The sequence below is a fragment of the Lutra lutra genome, chromosome 5, assembly GCF_902655055.1.
Source record: "Lutra lutra chromosome 5, mLutLut1.2, whole genome shotgun sequence".
NCBI lineage: Eukaryota > Metazoa > Chordata > Mammalia > Carnivora > Mustelidae > Lutra > Lutra lutra.
In genome coordinates this window covers 20861669-20870833 of record NC_062282.1, presented here as the reverse complement: position 1 = coordinate 20870833, position 9165 = coordinate 20861669, and positions in this window count along the sequence as shown.

Here is a 9165-nt window from a genome sequence, read left to right as displayed (position 1 = left end):
TTAAAAGTATTATTTTCCATAAATAATTTTCAGTAGCTACAGAATATCCATTTGGAAATTCTGCAAGTATACATGTTTAATATTCTTAATACTGGATATATCTTAGTGTCCTGCTTTGGAGAATATTTTACTAAATATTATTATACCTAGGTCATGTCACACATGTCCAAAATATCTATATGAGAAACTATATATGAATAATTGCACCAAGGAATAGGTAGTATTGATGTCACAAATACTTCACCTTCTCCTGTATCTACGCCCTTTTATGTGTGACTTTCAAATTAATCTTGATAAAGATGTAGCTTTATTTCCCCACACCTTGATTCTGAGTGTAGCCAATGGACTGGCTGTGGACCAGTGCAGTGTTTGAGAGAAGGATGTAAAGAGAGGCTTGAAAGACTTTCACAACTTGGCTTGCTTGCTCTGGCACCTCTGCTTTCACCATGAAAACATGTCGCCAGGAAACTGTTGCAGTGATGTAATAGATACCTGAAAGAGAGCCAGGTAACCCCAACTAACAGCAAGCCAACACGTGTCTATTCCCAGAAATGCACTGGAGGCCCTACAAGACTGGAAAAACTAATCTGCCTAAATCACTGGTTCACAGTTTTGTGAGTTCAAAACTGTGTTTAAGCCATTGAATTTGGGATGGTTTGTTTTGCAGCATTATTATGGTAATAGATAACTGATATAAATATATAAACTGATATAAATAGATAACTGATATAATAGATAACTGATATAAAATAGTGTGTGTTTTTCATGTTAATAGATATTATAATATTAATAAGAATAGTACCAGATTTTATTCTAACTAAATCTCTCTTTTATAAGCAAAATTATAAGCAAAATCTCTCTCTCTAATGAGAGAGCAAAGCAGTATGCCAATAATTCATTATTCTTTGCCAACTGGATAGATGACAATACTTTCCTTTATAGTTTTTATTTCACATAGCATAAGTGAGATCTTTGTGCAAAATTATAAATTAAAGTATTGACAGTTCAGCTGAAGGACCCTATGTTCCTTTCTTTTACATCTCCCAAATTTGGTGTTTTTATTACAAACACCAAATATAAATTATTCAGATAAAAATAGAAGATTAATTTTGGTGGTGTTTTTTAGACACAACTATTATCATTTTCTTTCATTTAAAATTACTGTACTCTTTTTAAAAAATATTTAATTTATTTATTTGAGAAAGAGTGTGTGTGGGTGCTGAGGGGCAAAGGGAGCCTGAGAAGCAGACTTCCCATTAAGCAGGGAGCCCAATGCTAGCTTGATCCAAGGACCTTGAGATCATGACCTGAGCTGAAGGCAGATGCTTAACTGAATGGGCCACCCAGGCACCCAAAATTCTTGTACTCTAGTGTTTTTAGAAATGTCTCTTTATATTACATACAAATATTTTTCATCTAGTCTACAATTTAAGTGATGATTTTAGACCAATAATCACATTTTGAGTATGGATATATCTTGATATATTCAACATACTTTGTGTACTTTCTAATTATCTATGCCTACTTTTTTTTTTTTTTAAGATTTATTTACTCTATGGGGGGAGAGAAAGAGAGAGAGCAAGAGAGCATGAGTGGAGGGAAGGTTTGAGGGAGAGGGAGAGAAAGAATCCTTAAACAGACTCCCTTAGGAACAAGGAGCCTGATAAGGGCTTGATCCCAGGATGCCAAAATCATGACCTGTGACTCAATCAAGAGTTGGCCACACAACCCACTGAGTAACCCAGGTACCCCTATCTATGTCTATTTTCTAATTTTTGAAATTATTTGTTACAGTGTTATTTTTCCTCCATTTTGAAGTAAACTTCTACTCTTTTAGTATATACATTAAGCATTTAAAGAAATTTATGTGTAATAAATCAATTTTATTAAAAAAACAGAAAATTCTTTAACTTTTATCATTTCTCTTTGTTCATATATATATTAATGTAATCCAGTATTTTACTGTTGGGTCCCCCAATAATGGGCCCATGGTCAAAGGAGTGAGACTGATAAAAAGAGAAGGTCAAGCAAAGCTTTATTTTGCACCAAGCATCAAGAATCAAACTGACTGGCTGGGGCCACGCCTCCTACAGAGAGGGCGACCCCTCCCAGCCTCACAGACTAACTTTTATAGAGCAAAGGCCATGTGGTTGGGCCTGGCCACACACAGGTGGCCAATGAGATTGTAACACACAGAGAAAGCTGCACAGTCATGCTAGGTCCCACACAGGTGGCCAATTGAATTACAATTCACCCCATAGTAGCTATTTGAACTAGCCTATCACCTTGGTCAGAATTGGCACCCAAAAGGTGGGGCCCACACTCCTTGGTAGCTAAGGAGACAGTAGTGCACTTTACTGATTGGATGTCTCTACCTGACCTGACTCATCCCTGCATTCCAGCTGTTATCTCCACCTGACCTGACCCACCCTTGTATTTGGCTTTGTTATCTGGGACTGGTTTCCCGGACTTGCTTTTAAGTAAGTTCCCATGGGGGGGCAGGGTCAATTTAAGTTTTACTGCATAAACAACAAAATGGCTGTTCAACCGGGGTGGGGCCACTCTGGCTGAATAGGCCCTTACATTACTAATTCTCTAAATGAAATTTACCATCATTATCTTTATGTAGTCAAAATTTGCTTAGGTTTATGTACATAGTTATTAATTTTTTAAAAATTTTATTTATTTATTTGACAGACAGAGATCACAAGCAGGTAGAGAGGCAGGCAGAGAGAGAGGAGGAAGCAGGCTCCCTGCCCATCAGTGAGCCCGACGCGGGGCTCAATCCCAGGACCCTGGGATCATGACCTGAGCCAAAGGCAGAGGCTTTAACCCACTGAGCCACCCAGGCACCCCTATAGTTATCAATTTTTTATCAACTTTTACATCTCAGAACTTTTTAAATGGCACAATATTTCTCTTTTCTAAAATACCACCTTGAGAATTTCCTTAATGAAGTCTGCCTACAATAAAATGTCTTAATGCTTTTTTTTGGCAAAGGATTTGACTTTGCTTAATTCAAAAAGACGAGGACACAATACTAGGTTGACAGTTACTTTCCAGGTACTCTAAATACCTTCTATATACCATAAAAAAATATTGTTAGAGAACATTTATGTTGCTAGAATAGAAAATGGGTGAAACTTCTTGGGGGATAAAATTCACATCTACAAACAAGGTAACGCAAATAAATGAAATATCCAACAAGTATGTTACTTCTGGGAGTAATGAAATCTCTTTTCTTGGAAGTAAATATATTGATCTTGGATAACTACTGTAAGAGGAGATTTTTATTAAATTAACGTGATGTTGAACTTAAAGACTTACAGGTTTTTCCCCTTTAAGTTTAGCTATTACTAATACTTAGGCTTATAACATGAAGTAATAGATAAAGAATATTTTATTTTGTTTTGCTTTCCTTTGGAGATTTGTAGTATGGGGAAACCAGGAAAAGTGTGACCCTTGGGTGACGACAGACTTAAATGAATCTACTGTCAACGTAATCTTATCTCTTAACCTCTCTGAGATGCTTTTTTTTTTTTTTTTTTTTTGGTAGGATGGATGTTAGCATTCGAGGAACTAAAGAATATAAATATCTAATGCAGCACTTGTGACATCACTGGTTTCGCTTCCATTCCTTTTTTCTTTTTACTTGTGTAACACAAAAAAAGTATAAACCTTAGTGCTGTTCTTTCAATTTCACTCATTTCTACCTCTGTCGTCTGATATAATTTAGAATAGGTAAGTAATTTAGATGTTGGCACTTAATTGAAGTTATGTTACATGTATATACATATGTGTGTGTATAAAATACAGCATACAATGTGTTATACATTATACATTGTTATATTCATTTAAATCATATATTATATGACATTACTGTACATGAGTTTAATCCATGTTGTATTCCTGAATTAAATTTACATGCATACTTGCCTCTAGGCCAGGTAGAAAAATAATTCAGGTTAATGACTCTGTGTTTATAAATATTTTCATTTTCCTAACAAAATAATGGACTCATCTTTTTGTGGCCAGGGATGGCAATTATTCTGGGAAACGAGACCTGGGAAATGTGTCTAAGAAGGGACTTAATACTGTCTGGCGCGAGAAGGGTTAGCAGTTGATAGCAGTTGCATAGGGCACAATAATGGAGCTGTACTTTGTCCCAGGAGGTTTGCCTGGGGCAAGATACTTAACATTTCTGTTTTAGTTTCTTTAACCCTCCTTCATGATTCTTTTGCAGTAATGCACCCAAGTCCTCAATAAATGATAGTTATCATTTTAGATATCAAATTATAGCTTAGACAATAGATTTTAGGGTTATACATATCTATGTTAAAATCCTTGTGCTGAAGGGGTGCCTGGCTGGCTCAGTGGGTTAAAGCCTCTGCCTTCGGCTCAGGTCATGATCCCAGGGTCCTGGATTCGAGCCCCACATCAGGCTCTCTGCTCCACGGGAGCCTGCTTCCTCCTCTCTCTCTCTCTGCCTGCCTTTCTGCCTACTTGTGATCTCTGTCTGTCAAATAAATAAATAAAATCTTAAAAAAAAAGAATTTTGTGCTGAAGCTTAATGCTCTGTGAATCTGGGGCTGTTAACTTAATTTCTCATCTGAACTTGATTTAAGTTTTAAGGAATAGATGTGGAAAGATGAGGAGTGTCAAATATATGTATGTAGAATTGCAGTTGTTGTAATTTACTTTCTGTAAGTGGTGGTTTTATAAACCAAACAATAAGCACCACAAAAACAAACTAACAAGGGAGCATGTTGGTGGCTTAGTCAGTTAAGCATCTGACTCTGAATCTCAGCTCAAGTCTTGATCTTAGGGTCACAAGTTCATGCCCCATGTTGGACTTCACACTGTAGAAGAAGTGACATTTCACTAAGTAGGTCAATAAGATTTTTAACATGCCTTTACTATGAGATAAAATTTCATGTCTATAGGAAATGGTATTGTACCTTACGGTTAATAAAGAATAAAACAATTTGAAGCATCTTTAATAAAAGCAAATAAAACTATCAAGTCAGGTCCTCCAATGTAATAAACCCAGTTCAAATTAAGTAGCTTCCAGCAGATTGCATCACTTTATAGCTTCCCGCCCCCCATATTTTCTCTACATTTGCAAATTTTTACATTTGGACTAAATTAAAACATTCATCTAAACTTTTATTTCCTTTTAGTGTTAATTAATATTGCTCTGTGCTCTCTGAACTATTTTCTAGCTCAAAAGATTCTCATAATCTTTTATTGATCCTATGTACTCTGCAGCCTTTCGTAATAAGTTTCTACTTCATAAATAGCAAAATGAGTTTATGGCACATATTATGAGTCATATACACTTAAAAAATTCAAGAAAATCTCTGAAAACAAAATAAGTTTTTACAATGTGAGGAAGTAGAAATGAACTACCCAAATAGAAGGGCCATTACATTTTTTAGTTTCTATGTTTTTGTTTTGTATTGTTTTTCCCTAAAAACATACTCCCTAGCTACTTCATATTCTCCCTGAGAAGCTGCAAAACATCAAAATATCTGAAGTCCATTCCATTTATTGAATCATAATTGCTGAGGATAGAACTAGATTTGAGTTTAATGAAAAAAATCTTCTCATCTGATTATTCAATACTATTAAACAACATATTAAAGTCAATCTTGGTCACAGTTGCCAAACTGTGGAAAGAGCTAAGATGCCCTTCAACAGACGAATGGATAAAGAAGATATGGTCCATATATACAATGGAATACTATGCCTCCATCAGAAAGGATGAATACCCAACTTTTGTATCAACGTGGATGGGACTGGAAGAGATTACGCTGAGTGAAATAAGTCAAGGAGAGAGAGTCAATTTTCATATGGTTTCACTTACTTGTAGAGCATAAGGAATAACACAGAGGACACTGGGAAATGGGAAGAAGTGAGTTGGAGGAAATTGGAGGGGGAGACAACCCATGAGAGAGTGTGGACTCTGAGAAACAAACTGAGGGTTTGGGAGGTGAGAGGGGTGGGGGCTTGGGTGAGCCTGGTGGTGGGTATTAAGGAGGACACGTATTGCATGGAGCACTGGGTATGATGCATTAAACAATGAATCTTGGAACACTGAAAACTAGAATCAAGTTAAAAAAAAAGTCAATCTTATATTTTTGTTTACCGACTTACGTTAGTTTTCCATTTAAATGTTAGTTTTAAAACTAACTAATGTTAGTTTTAAAACTAACTTATGTTAGTTTTCCATTTAAATGTTGTCTTATTTATTTATTTATTTATTTATTTATGAAGATTTTATTTATTTATTTGACAGAGATCACAAGTAGGCAGAGAGGTAGGCAGAGAGGGGGAGGAAGCACGCTCCCTGCTGAGCAGAGAGCCCAATGTGGGGCTAAATCCCAGGACCCTGGGATCATGACCTGAGCCGAAGGCAGAGGCTTTAACCCACTGAGCCACCCAGGAGCCCCTAAATGTTGTCTTTTAGAAAACACTTGCATAACTCACTGTTATAGAATTAGTTTTCACTTCTACGTATGTACCATTATTTTTGAACTACTTAAGTCCCCAGTCCTGATGATAAAAAAAAAAATGTTGATTAATTCATTGTAAAGGTTAGCTTACACATTGATAATCTTAAGAACATGATGTTTCATGTTATGAAAAGTCATTCATGGTTACAAGTAAAGAGGTCATGATGTGTCAATTAGAAGTATATGTTAACATAACTTTTCATTATAATATAACTTTTCATTATAATAGTGATTTTATTTATCATTTGTAGTGTTTACTGAATGATATATCCACTGTAGGAAATAACACACAATACAAATCACAAAGAACTATAACTTTTTCTACTTTCTAGACAATGTCTCGTAAATATAGGGATAATTTTTTTTTAATCACTAATGGGTCAATATTCTACTGTTAATATGTATCATAAAATAAAAAAAATATTTGTTTTTAAAATCATTCCTTTATGCCATAACTGAAACAAAACTAAATGACCTATGATTCACATAAGAGTTGTTTCAAAAAAGAGAATTAGAAATAAATATAAGATGGAGAGCATTTGAATAATAGCTACCCTTGGATTAGAAAAACATTTGAGTCAAAAAATTATAAACATTACTGAGATACAGGCAAGCTTGAGGAAAAACAAACAAAAAAAGAGCTATACACTTATACATACCCTAGTAAAATTTCTGAAATCTAAGTATTAAAAGAAAAGGAAAGAAGATCTTTTTAAGTTTCTTGAGAGACAAGTCACTGAGAAAGTAAATATTCAAATGCATTAAATTTCTCATATCTAACACTGGGAGCTGAAGAATATATGGAAAGACTCCTCTACCCTGGAATCATATATCAAGTTAACATAGCATTATTTTTTAGCAGATATTTCACTTCTTAGGATTGAAAAAAAAATTTGTAGCAATGTAAGAATTCAAACTCTTTATCAAGATGCAACTCACAGAAAATATTTGACAGAGGACTTTACCACAAAATAAACTCAATGACAAAAACAGACATTGATGTAAAAAACAATGAGGAGAAAGTTAGGAGTTGTGACCTTACAACAATGAATAAAAAGGTTAATATGGGCACCACACTACTGAATTCAAAAATTCAAAGCTGGGTGTGAGTCTACAAAAACCTATATCCTTTTAATGTTTGTAACAAGGATTAAAATGTTAAAACACGGCTTTAAAAATATAGAAAGTATTTCTTCACAAAATAAGGCCTCTGTCAGAATTCTTTATATTACTTTTATTAGAGTTTACAGTTTATACATTTATTTTCCTCCTTCTTTTGTCATGAGGATTAAAAGTACTAAATGAGGATTTGCTAATCTGAAAAAAGAATAGCAAATGTTATCCTGGAGAGATTTCTAAACATGCAATTTTTTTGAGGAGAAATTTTGTATTTAATATAGATTTTTCAGTATAAGAAAACTTTCAGAAAAAAAATCAAAATGCAAAATAAGTAAAAGTCAGAACTACGTTCTATACCTAAACTAAATTCCGTTTCTTTTCTATTGTAGCTGCTTTTTGAAATCATATCCCTTTAGTGACTGGTCACAAAGCCTTTTTTTTTTTTTTTTTTTGTCCTTTTCATATCTTTTACCTTGGGTATTTTTTAAAAAATAATAATCCTTACATAGGTGGATCTTTCTTCTTCCTTCTTCAGTGTTTATTAGGATGGATGTTCTGTTCTGTTTTATACTCTCTCCCAGGCACTCTGAACCACATAAAACATTTTTGTTTTTTACTTCTCATGAGATATGTTAAATCTAACAATGTCTTTTCACCTTTTCTCAGCCCTTAGGTCCCATTTTGTTGTTGTTTTTGTTTAATTTTCTTTTTAAAAATTTGTTTTTCTTTCCTTCAGTTAGAATACGAAGGAAAAGAACATGAAGGAGGTGAAAGAGGTGGAGGAGGAAAAGGAAAAAAAGAAAGAAGGAAGGAAAATGTACATAAACTCTCAACAGAATCTTAGGAACAAAATTTTTTGGGTTCAAGAATTTTTCTTTTAACTTCATGTTCTTCACAACGGAATAAAACCCAGTCACTCAAGGACTAAGCTTTGAGTTATGGTGGAGTGTATGTTTTTTTGTTTCAAATTTCTTCTCCACTTCCCACATGTAATCAGTCATCAAAACCTGTGAATATCATCAATCCCATTGTAACTCCTTCTTGGAAAAAGAGACATCATCTAAAAACACTTTGATCTTATTCTTTTCTCTAGGTTATTTACAAGGAAAACTCTATTCTATAATAACTGATCTATCTCACAGACTTGCCCTTCTAAAATTGGTTCCCTTTTAAAATCTCCCATAAGCCTTGATGAGTTATGAAATAATTTGCAAATACCTCAGCACCTCATTCTATGACTTCCATTAAGTATCCTTACTTTTCTTGAGGATAGTCACTATTTCTTGTGTTTTATGACATTTCCTCACATAACTTGAATGATATATATTCTCATAGGTTTTTATAATCCATTGGTTTAATGTACTATAAACAAGTTACTATTAATTTTTATCATTTGGTTTAATATATTGAGGCAATTCCAGACATTGCCTTCTATATCTTCTTCCTCTACTTGTAACATCATGGACACTATGGTTTGTTATTTTATTTCATCAAATGTGAAAAAAATATGTTACATATATTAAGGAACAAT